A 12,984-nucleotide genomic window follows, 5' to 3' on the forward strand; every position below is an offset into this window, starting at 1 on the left:
CCGCTAATCCGGCTCCCCAGGGCCCCTGCTTCCCGCAGCCAATCCGGATCCGCGGGCGCTGGGTGCTGAGGCCGCGGGAGTCCCGGATGCCGGAGAGGCGCGGGGAGGCAGGTGCCCGCGGGGCGGCCGCCCTCTGCCAGCCTCCTCCGGCGGGTGAGGAGAGGAGCCGACAGGAACCGGCTCAGCTTTTGTCCCTGTCCGAGGGTCCGCGCCGCGGCCCTGTTCCCACTGGCGGGGGGGCTGCCATCGATCAACCTGCTCCTGAAACGCGGGGCCGCAAAGGGCCGGGAGGGGTCTCGAGTCCTGAAAGCCTGAGAACCGCTGGGGGAGGGGAGAATGGGACATGGGGCGGCCAACCCTCCCGGACTGCCCCGGCCTCTCCAGGAGTTGCATAGACCTCCAGGAGACCGCTGAGAGGTACCCGGAGGGAGGAATGATAGGGCATTCATTTAAATACATATAAAAGGTTGACTCTGATTTAACCAGTAGCCCAGTGGATTTTTAAAAAGTAAGTCGTGTATTTGCCTTCCTGATGTTAAATCTATGCATGGTAATCTAACTGATATACAGGAGCACATGGGCATGCTGGTTTTGTGTTGCAGGCATGCTGGCGTTCAGGAGACCTCCTGGCGTGAACACCGCGTGTCCCTGGCAGCTGGGGAGGTGCAGTGAGCTCCGGCAGGTGGTGCTGGTGCTGTTGGCAGTGGGAGCATGGCGCTGGTAAGTGTGGAGCTGCCATAGGCAGCTGTGGCGCTGTTGGCAGTGGTGGCGAGTGCTGACCAGTGGTGCAGATGGACTGCTTGGAGACACTGCCAGGGGTGTTGGTGGCATGGATGGTGAACAGTGACTGCCCATAAGCACTGCCAGCAGTGTCAGTGGTGCCTTTTCATAGGGGGTGCACTGCCACACTCAGGGGGTGCATGTGCACCTGCGTGCACCTCTTATGCATCGTCAGTGCCTTCCGGAATAGTTTCAAGCAAAGTTGACAACCCTTGTGGGACAGCAGGAGGAGGAAAAGAAACTAGAAATAGAGGCAAAGGATGGAAAAGTGTTTTGGGAGAGGAGTGAGGAGCTGCTCTGCCATATCTCAGGCTGTAAGGTTGATGGCAGTGACTTAACCAGGTTTTTAGTATCCATAGTATGGAAGTATAGGAGTACAGGGCAGGAGAAGGCATGCATTGACTCTCAGGTGTTTGAGAACCACTGCTCAAATGAAGTGGGCTGTAGTGTACATGCCTGTCCTGCAGCGAGGGAAGTTTACTACCAGCTGGGAAATGTCCTTGCTCACCTTCTACTCGCTGTTATGGAGACTCACGTTTACAGAATTTAGGGAGCTATTTTGGGGTATTCTATTATTATCATTATTATCACTTTTTAAAAAACTTAGGAATCACAAAATAGATGTCTCAAACTACAGACCACTTCTGGTAGCAGCACTGATCAGGTGGTCCCTCTCAGTTCCCTCTTCTCTTTGGGCTGTCCCCATGGTAATGACATATAAAATGCAGCCACTGCTTTGAAATTACCTTGCTGACTTTAATCTGATCTTTTTTAAAGTGGTAAAAAGTTGATGGCCATTTTAAGGCTTGTGACCAATCTCAGCCACTTCTGGAAGTGCCATGGCGCTCCCACTCCCTGGCTGGTGCTTGCGGGGGGGGGGCCTAAGTGGTGAGCGTGGCCTGTCAGGGGGTGCACCTGCACCCCCATTCACCTGCTGCGTGTCGCCACTGTCTACTGGCTTTCGTACACTGCTGCAAAAGATGCTTTAAAATAAAAAGCTAGATTTTTGAAAGCATTCAGCACTAGCCTAAACTGCTTTTAATAAAGTCAGCTTGACTTCAATAGAAGCAGAATGGGAGATGTAGAACCAGTTTCACATCGGTGCGTAACTTCATTAACAACTATAGGCTATATAGGAAGGACAGGATAGGAAGGAAAGGTGGAGGAGTAGCACTCTACATCAAGGAGGAATATACTTCCTCGTTAATTAGCAAGGGGGTAGAGGGGGGGCACTCTGAGGTGCTCTGGGTTAGAGTAAAAGGCAGTCCAGGGGAGAGAGACTTAACGGTGGGAGTCTACTATAGACCTCCCAACCAGGGAGAAGAGCTCGACCAGGAATTCTTAGGTCAGCTTACAGAGGCAGTGAGGGCTAAGGATGTGGTCATCATGGGGGACCTGAACTTCCCAGACATCTGCTGGGAGGAGCAGTCAGCCAAGTCTGATCGCTCACGTCGGTTCTTAGCCAGAGTGCAGGACCTCCATCTAACCCAGGAGGTGCACAGTCCCACCAGGGGAGACGCCTTGTTGGACCTGGTGCTGGCCACGGGTGATGACCTGGTGAGGGGGCTGCGGGTGATGGGCCACCTGGGAGACAGTGATCATCGCTTGCTGGAATTCACCATCCAGCGTAAGGTGGCAAAGGGCTGCAGCAAGGCAACAGCCCTAGACTTTAGGAGGGCTGACTTCAACAAGCTAAGGAGGATCGTTGGGGAAGCGCTGAGGACCCAGAGGGGAAGGGAATCAGATGTCGAAGGTGAGTGGTTGCTCCTTAAGGAGACGATCCTCCATGCCCAAAGGGAGGTAATCCCAACAAGGGTCAAAGGGAGCAGGAGGGCACATAAACCCCCATGGCTCACTAAGAGCATCCGGGAATGTCTCCTTGCTAAAAGGGAGGCATATACCCAATGGAGAGATGGGGTCATCGCCAAGAAGGACTATGTTATAGTCGCCCGAGGATGTAGGGGGGCGGTCAGGAGGGCCAAGGCAGAGTTGGAGATAGGACTAGCTTCCCGGATTAAGGACAATAAGAAGTCCTTCTTCAAATACATAGGGGGTAAAAAGAGGGTCCCGGGTAATGTGGGGCCCCTGCAGGACACGATGGGCAACTTAGTCATCACGCCAGATGACAAAGCTAACATATTTAACGATTTCTTTGCCTCTGTCTTCCTAAGTAGGGACCAGTTCAGCCACCTCCCTGCTGGGCCCCCCTCGGGCCCCGAGAGAGACACGCCTGGGCCAAGGGTTAGCGAGGAGTTAGTTAGGGTACTTCTGGAGAGGCTGGACGTGTTCAAGTCCGCTGGTCCGGACGATCTTCACCCTAGGGTTCTACAGGAACTGGCTGAGGTCATTGCGGGACCCCTGGCACGGCTCTATGAGCACTCGTGGTGCTCTGGCGAGGTGCCGGAGGACTGGAAGAGGGCCAATGTGGTCCCTATCTTCAAAAAGGGAAAAAAAGAGGACCCGGGAAATTACAGGCCAGTTAGTCTGACCTCAATCCCGGGTAAGCTCTTTGAAAAAATTATCCTGGCACACATCCAGGAGGGCCTTGCGGGGGAATGCATGCTCAGGGGCAACCAACATGGGTTCATCAGTGGCAGGTCTTGTCAGACCAACCTGGTGGCCTTTTACGATCAGGTCACCAAATCATTAGACGCAGGGGTTGCTGTGGATGTAGTCTTTTTGGACTTCCGGAAGGCTTTCGACACTGTCTCTCACCCTGTCCTCATCAAAAAGCTGGGAGACTGTGGTGTCGATGCCCACACGGTTAAATGGGTCGCCAACTGGTTGGAGGGCCGCACCCAGAGGGTGGTGGTGGATGGGTTCTTCTCGACCTGGAAGGATGTGGGCAGTGGGGTTCCGCAGGGCTCGGTCCTCGGGCCTGCACTGTTCAACATCTTCATCAGTGACTTGGATGAGGGGGTAGAAAGCACCCTGTTCAAGTTTGCTGATGACACTAAGATGTGGGGGGATGTGGGTGCACTAGAAGGGTGCAATAGGCTACAAACTGACCTTGACAGGTTGCAACGGTGGGCGGATGAGAATAGGATGGGGTTTAACACTGATAAGTGCAAGGTGTTGCACATGGGGAGGAAGAACCGGCACCACACTTACAGGTTGGGGAACTCCCCTCTTGCCAGCACGGAGACGGAAAAGGATCTTGGAGTTGTCATTGACTCCACGATGAACATGGGCCGGCAGTGTGGGGAGGCAGTCAAGAAGGCCAATCGTACCCTGTCATGCATCCACAGATGCATCTCGAGCAGGTCCAGGGAGGTGATCCTCCCCCTCTATGCGGCACTGGTCAGGCCGCAGCTGGAGTACTGCGTCCAGTTCTGGGCGCCACACTTCAAGAGGGACGTGGACAATATGGAAAGAGTTCAGAGGAGGGCCACTCGTATGATCAGGGGTCAGCAGGGCAGGCCTTATGAGGATAGGCTACGGGACCTGAACCTGTTTAGCCTCCACAAGAGAAGGTTAAGGGGGGACCTTGTGGCCTGCTACAAACTGGTCAGGGGGGATCAGCAGGTATTGGGGGAGTCCCTGTTCCCCCGTGCGCTGCCAGGAGTGACCAGGAATAACGGTCACAAACTGGCGGAGGGTAAGTTTAGATTAGATATTAGGAGGCGCTACTTCACAGTCAGGGCGGCTAGGGCCTGGAATCGGCTTCCAGGGGAAGTGGTGCAGGCTCCTAGCCTGGGGATTTTTAAAAGGAAGTTAGATGAGCACCTTGCCGGGGTCATCTGACCCCGGTGCTCTTTCCTGCTAAGGCAGGGGGTCGGACTAGATGATCTACCTAGGTCCCTTCCGACTCTAGCTACTATGAAACTATGAAACTGTTACAGCTTCTCACTTTGATTCCCAGAGCGTGTAAATGGACATTCAGTAAATCCCATGTTAGTGCAGATTACACTTTTCTACCAGATGGAACCCATTCATGGGTAAGGATCCACACCCAGTCATACATTTTCAACCTTTTTCTAGACTTCAACAACCAATCCCCAGACACACACAGGAAGTTCAGCAACTGCCTCTTCCCACCCTTAATACCCAGAAAAGCACCAGACAAACATCCATACACACAGGGTACAGCTACATGAGACAGTGTGCAGAAGATTAATTTACTACAACTTAGTGTATTAGCATGGGCTTAGTATAATGCTCAGTAGTGTCACAAAAGAAATCATCTGTGCTAATATGCAGTAGCGCCAAATACTTTGCATTAAGTTTAAGTTTAGTACCTGAAATAACTAATGTGCCATATATACAGCACATTAATGAACATGTAGATGTGCCCACATACACCAAATGAAAAATTAATAAAGAAAAATAATTAGAGCTGCACTGATACATCTGTGGCATAGTGCATCAGCACCGATAAAAGAAAAATTAACATTATTGGCAATCCGGTTTTTTACTCAGAATCATCCATTTATTTATGTCACCAATAAATGCTATGTGTATGTGCGTGGCCATCATGCAAGTGGCCAGAAATGCAGCTAGGCAGCATGGAGAGCAGTGTTCAGATGGTAAGTCTGTGGGGGAAAGGTGTGTGGTGAGGGCAGATTGAGGCCCCCACAGTGAGGGAGAGAGTGCGGCAGGGACAGGCATTGCCCAGCCAGGGTGGTGGATGTGACCCTGGGAGTGGGATGGAACCATGGGCAGCTCGTCCAGGGGGCATAGGGGAGTTGGGAGGGCAGGTGGCTCCCTGCCTCTGTGCACACCCCTGGGAGAGACATGGAGGGCATGTGCCCCTCCGGATTTGTGCTCAAGAGGGTGGGCTGCCCAGTGCAGGGTCAGGGCCAGAGGCTGTGCTGGCCTCTTCCTGGCAGGCTGAGCCAGCGCTGGGCTTTGGGTGGGAGCAGGGCAGGCAGCAACAGCACTGGGAGGGGTGGGGGTGGGCTATAGCCACCCCAAAATTTCCCATAGCCATCCCTTCCAGTGCCACTGCTGCCTGCACTGCTGCTGCCCACCCTGAGCGTAGCCCTGGCCCAGCCTCCCCACTGGGTAGAGGCTGGCTCAGCCCCTGACCCTAAGCCTGCAGTGATCAGCCCACTCTCACCCTGTGCACAAATCCAGGGGGCACATGCCCCCATGCCTCCCCTGAGGGTGCACGTGGAGGTGAGGAGCTGCCCTTCCTTCTCCGTACCCCGCAGACAAGCTGCCTATGGCTCCATCTTGCTTCCAGGGTTGCATTCACTGTTCCGGCTGGGTAGTTTCTGTGCCTGCTTCTGCCCCACTCTCCCTCACTGTGGGGGCCTTGACCTGCCCCCCCCCACTCCCTCCCCACCTGTGCCCCCCGACAGATTTACCGGCAGGATGCTGCTCTCCAAGCTGCTTGGCTGCATTCCTGTAAATCAGCTATTGGATTGGTATTGGCCGATATGGCTGGTTAATAATTGGCCATCAGTATCAGCCAAGAAAACCTTAATCAGTGCACCCCAATAATAATAATAATAATAATAATAATAATAATAATAATAAAATTAAATGCCATGAGGGAGCACCCTGTGCCCAGCAAGAAGAAGCTATGGGCAGTCACAAACATCCCCTTTTTACCTGCCAGCCTGATGCTCAGTCCCAGAGATACAACACCAGCCTCCAGGGCTTCTGGCTTCCTCAGTGCTCAGGCCTCAATAGTCTCGGCCACCCCAAAATTAAAAAAGAAAAAAAAAACTATTTTGGGTGCACCGAGTCAGCTTTCCACACAGATACTCCAACTGCTGTGATTCAAGCATAGGGCTAGAAAAATTGGGGTTTGGTGTTGCATGTTGCAAACCCTTTGGGTTTCAGCAGGCTGTGCCAAGCCCTGCATCTTTCAGCCCCGGAGCCCTGGCACTAGTCAGTTGGGTGCTGGAACTTGCCATGCTTTGAGGAGAAAGAAAAAACTTCTTGTGTCAACAAGGACACAACTTTCCAACAGAGTCACAGTGGGGCATACAGCCTTGAACTCATAACTTTCTATTTAGGATATGACCATTCAAATACTTGAGCCATACAGGAAATCCAGCTGTTTTCTCTTCCCACCTTCTGTGCCCAGAGCAGCACCACATACACCTACAGCGGCATGTACCTAATAACAACAACAGCAACAACAACAATAGTAGTAGTAATAATAATAATAAAATTAAATGCTTTGAGGGAGCACCCTGTGTCCAGCAAGAAGAGGACACAGGAAGCCACAAACATCCCCTTTTTCCCTACCAGCCTGATCCTCAGTCCCACAGATACAATGCCAGTGTCCAGGGCTGCTGCTCAGTGCTTGGGCCTCAATGGTCCCAGCTGCCCCAAAATTAAAAAAGAGAAAAAACCCTATTTTGGTTGCACCAAATCACCCTTCCCACACAGACAATTCAGCTGCTCCGATTCAAGCACTCTGGTTCATGACTTACACCATAGTTAATATTACAGTTGACGTTTGCCCTTGTTATTTAGCAATGAATTATTAGTCATGGCATGGCTGAGCAAACAACCAATAATTCTTTTTCTTCTAGAATCAAACAAATCCCTCTATGCCTTAATAACCTTGAAGAATGTGTCATGAATACTTCATGTCTTATCAAAATATTGTGAAAACTTCATGAGTACATTTTTTAATGTTGGTGTTTAACTAGGTGAGGTGTTGCATAAGCTGCTAAAGATTATTATATTTACAATAAGATATAAATTGACCAATAAGGTCTCTAGGTTTTGTTGTCATTGGAATCTTGTTGCCAAAGCCACACAAGTGTGTTTCAGGTAGAGGTGGCCTACCTGTGTGTAAGAGTGTGGCAGGCTGTGAGCTCAATGGGCATTTATACACATACCTTTTAGTTCTCAGACATGCTGGAGATCTGTTGATTAATTGAGTCTCCTCCTCATGGGAGCTGATGCAAACCACGCTGTGCCACTTGCAGTTGTGTAAGTAAGTGGCAAAATGTGCATCAGCATGGAGAAAATGGCAGCAGTGTGCTTTTGAACTAAAGCACATCCGACGTGTTTGAGTTCAAAAGTGCACTGCCGCCATTTTCTTTGTACTGACAAGTATTTTCAAAGTGCCCAGAGCTGCGGTGTTTGCATGTGTAAAAATGCGCAAGGAGCCTGGGGGCAGTTTGCAGGAGTGCAAGGGTTACAGCCCAGCTGCTGACTGTAAGGGATGATTACAGACTGCCTGGGCACCAGGGCCAGCTGCTGTAGATAATTTGCTGGCAGGCAGATGTGTGGCTTGGGGGGTTGTGGGGAGAGAAAGAGACAGACAGACACTTCCCAGGAGGGGAAAGAACAAGAGGGACGTGAGAGTTAGACTCCTAGGGAGAGGAGCCTTAGACAGGCAGGCAGACAGCAGAGAGCCTGGAAGCCAGAGGGCTGAGAGCAGAGAGTCAGAAGCTGAGAGAACTGAGAGGAAGAGAGCCGGTGGCTTAGGTCATGGTGGAGCCCAAGAACCACGCCTGAAGTGCTTAGTCTGAAAGTTGGCCTGTGATGGTGAAGATGACCACGAGACATGGAGAGACTGTGGGTGCACCTAATGTGCACTTTACTATGGGGCTTACTAATTAGGTCTGCAGTAAAGCATCACCATCTACACATGTGCCCATGTTAGGGTGCAGTAAATTAATTAACTACGCTGTAGGATAGTATTATCCAGGACAAGTACTATTCTACAGTGGAGCAGTTATGTTTGCTGAAATACATGTGCAGATGGTGACCAGGGCTGGCCGGGGTGTGAGGGTGTTACAGTGTGGGGCTAGCTAGCAGGCAGCCGTGCACTGTAGCACTGTCATGCCCCAGCCAACTCCTCCGCAGCACGTTGAACCGAGGTGGAGCAGCCCCAGGCTGGCAGGCTGCTCTGCCCTGCCCTGCCTCAGCATGTTACAGTCCCAAACACACGTGTAAATGCTGTGCTTGGGAGAAATAAACTCCAGTGAAAATTGTGCCAAATGTGCAGTAGAGTAATCCTACTGTACATTAGTGTGGCAGGGAAAATCTGTGCCAATGTGCTAATGCACAGTAGAATTAGTCTACTATACATTAGCATCACAAAAAAGCATATGCTGCTGCTACTGTCAAGTAGTGCTGATTACAGATCATTAAGTTTAGTACCTGTTTATTACAGGTACTAAGCTTAATGTGCTGTAATTATGGTGGATTAATGCATGTGTAGACATGCCCTTTTTATATTAACGGAGTGGACAGATAAGAGGAGTGTGGGCTGGCAGCAGCAGACCTGAACCCAGCCACTCATGGTTGAGGAGAAGATCACAGGTTGTTTGTTCATTTACAGTGTTAACTGCTTATGTTCATTGTGCCCTGCTGATAGGGAGTCTGCCCCATAGGAATAAAGATGGTGTCAAGATTGTAAATAAATCCCGAAAGACTGGTCAAGCAAGCTAAGTAACCCCAAACCCACTACACCATGTCAGAAAAGTCATGTTGCCCATCTGGTAAGTAGTGTGTGCAGCTGCCCTCTTAGAATCCAAGATGGCTGCCATGAATTCATATTTTGTTCAATATCTCAGCCTCCACTAGGATTAGAAAATTAAATCTGATGACAAAACCAATATTGTGTGAACATAACAATCTGTAACATTTCCATCGTGACAGCCACATTGGATTCCAAGATGTTTCATATCATATATCATAACACTTCTGTCGTAGCAGCTATGTTGGAGTCCAAGATGGCTGGCACATTAGCATGTATGTATCAATTCAATGCAATTAAAAAACCTAGTAAACAATACTCTAATACTAAAACCTCACAAATTCTGTTGCTACGAATTTCATAGCCGGCCTTCAGTACTGAAAGCATAACTCTGGCTAGGCTACTTGTTCAAGTTATATTGAATAAGATAATACAATTTTTAAATTTCAGAATGTGGATAAGTCAGATATTAATAATATATAACTCAATGGCAATGAAACACACAGACATATGTTTGGATTGAGGCAATGGGAAAGTATAATAGTCTAATCCAATGGTAATATAATGGTAATACAATGGTATATGTAATATTAATACAATGAGTAATTGCAGTTTTTCAGATCTCTTCATTACTTGAATCCATTTCTGAATCCCTATAGTTATTATATGGATTGCAGCATGATGTCTTAAGGCACTATCAGCCAGGTATGCATGGCACTTTAACCTGCTTGCACAAGCATGCTGGTCCCCATCTTGCACTTGCAACTTCTTATCTGAAGGTATTATGCTGGTAATGGTTCAAGTGTGTTTACAATAGGAACATAACTCGTTTTTGGCTTCCCAACCACAATGGTCAGGCAATGGCAATGGTGGATTAGGTTCAAGCACACTTGTGAAACAAGACTTGGATAATTGGCTGTATGTACATGGTGCATAAGGGAGTCATATGTAGGTGGAAACTCAGTGGGGCATTATCTGTAATTAAAACAAACTTCCATCCCAATAAATAGTATTGGAAAAGTCTAATACTCAGTTTTATGGCCAGGCACTCCCTTTCTATTGTGGAATATTTTCTCCGGGTCTAGCAGTTCTCAGCTGCTGTATGCAATCAGTCTATCTTCCCCATTCACCTATTGGGTAAGCAAAGCTACCCAGGGGCATCAGTTTGTAAAAAGAAAGGTTCCCTAAAGTTGGGGGTATAAAGCCTTCTTAAGTTACCCAAAAGCCTGTAATGCAGCCAACATCCAGGGAAGGGGGCCCCCCTTTTCCTACCTTTCATGAGCTTGGTCAGGGGGGTAGACAGGTCAGAGAACTGTAGTACAAATTTTCTGTAGTAATTTGCAAGGCCTAAGAAAGCTCTTAATTGTCTCTTGGTGGTTGATGCGATTGAATCACTTCTACTTAGTTTGCCAGTGGCTTTATCTGGCCCCACCCCACTTAGAAGCCTAAGTACCTCATTTCCTGCTGCCCCACTGAGCACTTTTTTGGGTGCACCGCTTGCCTGGCTGACCTGAGGTCCCTTAATACCGCTCTGAGATGTTGTACGTGCTGTTTCTACCATTCCAAGATTATAATGTTATTGATATAGGTGGCCACATAGGTTTGTGAAGGACTAGGAGTTGATTCATAAGACTCTAGAAAGAGGTGGCAGCCCCATGTAATCCCAATAGCATTCCAGGAAATTGAAGCAAGTCCCATGACGTTCCAAAAATGTCTTCTCCTTATCTTTTCTGGCTATGGGGTTCTGCCAATATCCTTTCATTGGGTCTAAGGTTGATATAAATTGGGCTTGCCCTATTTTCTTTAACATTTCCTCAATGTGAGGCATGGGGAAGGCATAGAAAGTGGCCACAGCTTTCATTTTCCTAAAATCAGTACATAACCTTACAGTCCCATTGAGTTTAGGCACGAGCATCATTGGGCTCTGTCATGGTGTGGTGTCCCCAGGGATGGCCGTGATGACCGTAGGGCTCTGGTTGACTCTTTCCCCTCAAGCTAAGCCCTCAAGTGTGAAGTTGGAGCACCTTCTTGTATCCAAGAAGGCCTGCCCTCTCTCTTGAGGTACATTCTCCCTCCCATCTCAGGCTTGGCTATGCTTAATCCTTATGTGCCCCGGTTCTCTTCTCTGGGCGAGTTGTGTTGTTACTTGTCTCCCTCTGGCTTCTTGCAGGTCCATCAGTTTTCCCGAAAGTTCCCACTGCATTCTTAGAGCCTGCTGGGCATATTTTTCTTCACTGAACTCAATCTTTCTCTTGCCGGTGGGTCGTCCCCCGGCACCCATATATACCTTTGCATGTACTACATCTCCAACTTTCTCTGCAACCACCTTCCTTAACATCCACCATCTCACTGGTCCTGGGAGGTTACTCGCATATACTTGCCAACTGTGCCCTCAGTGCAGCCAACCATTCTTGCAGCATGTTTGTAGCCTGTAGTATCTGTGGCTTCCCCTCTTTTTCAATGGGTGTTGCACAGTGTACAGGGTCTAGCACCTGTGGCTGTAACTGATCTCTCTCCTCACACAGGGCTGCTTCTCTGGCCATGCTTGCTTCTAGCTGGGCCTTCAGGGACTGCACCTCTGCCCCAAACTGGCACTTTTCTTCCCGTAGACTTTGCAGCTGAGTTCATAAGGCATCACACTCTTCCGCAGCCCCTGTTGCTGCGCCCCCTGGTGCTGGGCTCTCCACACTGTAGTGTGCCTCAGTTAGGCCTCCTGCTCTCTAATAGCCTCATCCCGATCCACTGGTTCAAACACGTAACAATGTAAATACAAGCCCCTGGGCTATAACATAACAATAACAATGGAGGTCATACTCTGCCCCTTTAAGGAGGCAAGCTTCTCTCCCAACAATGAACTTTAGGAGCTCCTAGAGCCCATTAGTCTTACCAGCAGCATAATAGGCAACCAAGCATCTCTGAGTAGTTTTTCTGCAAGATCTGCTTCCCCCTGGCTGCTGACAGAGACCTAACCTTGTGCCAGCTCCAGCCCTGGGGCTTCTATCTGTCCAGGGCCCTGTTTCATTCCGGTCAGCTGACCAGGTACAGGTGCCGGCTAATACTGTGATTAGCTTACTGCCAAGGCAACCTGCAGCTGTGGAGCCCTGCCTAGTTCTCAGGGCTCCCTAACTAAGCTGCCTGTGCTCTTGAAGAAGTAGACACACCTTAGTGCCCCATGACACACTCCTTCAGGGACTCTGAGACTCTTCAATGATGCTGCTTCTACACATTTGTTCTAATTCTGCCTGCACTGGTTCATATAAGTGACACAGAAGTCATCTCCAAGGCTCCCTGCCTATACATCCTGGGGGTGTTCTTTGATGAAAACATCCCTAAACTCATGGATCAGCTGGATGAGTTGGGCCCTCTGGGGTCCTGTTAGCTGTTCACTCATACCCAACATTCAACCTCCCAACTTGTCTTCTTTTCTCTCCTCTCTGGGCTGAACTCAGAGCTGTTGGGGACTGGACTCATAAGCCATCCTTCCAGCATCACCCATTTTTTTAGCAAGTTGGTATGACAAATTTGTAGTTGGTTCTTGTACCAAATTTGTAGTAGGTTGTTGTATTTCATAATTTACCCGGCCTTCCCTTCTGACAGCCCAGAACTGCCCCTGCCATCTCAGAAGGAGTTTACTACTACTGTCAGAAAGCAGCACCAATACCTGTTGTCACAGTTTGAAAGACAAGGAATGGAAGATCTGCATTTCTTTGGTGCTGAAACTGAATGGCTATCTTATAGTAAGTCTGAAGTTCTTGCTTCATTTGCATCATTGTGGTCACAGGATATTCACCACCTTCATCTTCTAATAA

The 12,984-nt window shown here is 49.3% G+C and overlaps 1 protein-coding gene across 2 annotated transcripts in view; it reads left to right on the top strand.

Annotated features, from left to right (window-relative positions):
* The first annotated feature begins 16 nt into the window (after positions 1–16).
* Positions 17–12,984, top strand: part of BPGM (bisphosphoglycerate mutase) — a 56,109-nt gene continuing 43,141 nt past the window's right edge. Inside the window, exons 1-2 of one of the 2 annotated variants that reach the window (XM_090043511.1) lie at positions 17–153; positions 603–720. The gene's annotated coding sequence lies outside the window, so the exon portion shown is untranslated. Of the gene's footprint in view, positions 154–335; positions 509–602; positions 721–12,984 lie in introns of those variants that run through there. The other variant, XM_090043510.1, reaches the window with a different exon arrangement.

This window comes from Crocodylus siamensis, chromosome 4, assembly GCF_052110815.1.
Source record: "Crocodylus siamensis isolate JL-2025a chromosome 4, ASM5211081v1, whole genome shotgun sequence".
In the NCBI taxonomy this organism is placed as follows: Eukaryota; Metazoa; Chordata; order Crocodylia; family Crocodylidae; genus Crocodylus; species Crocodylus siamensis.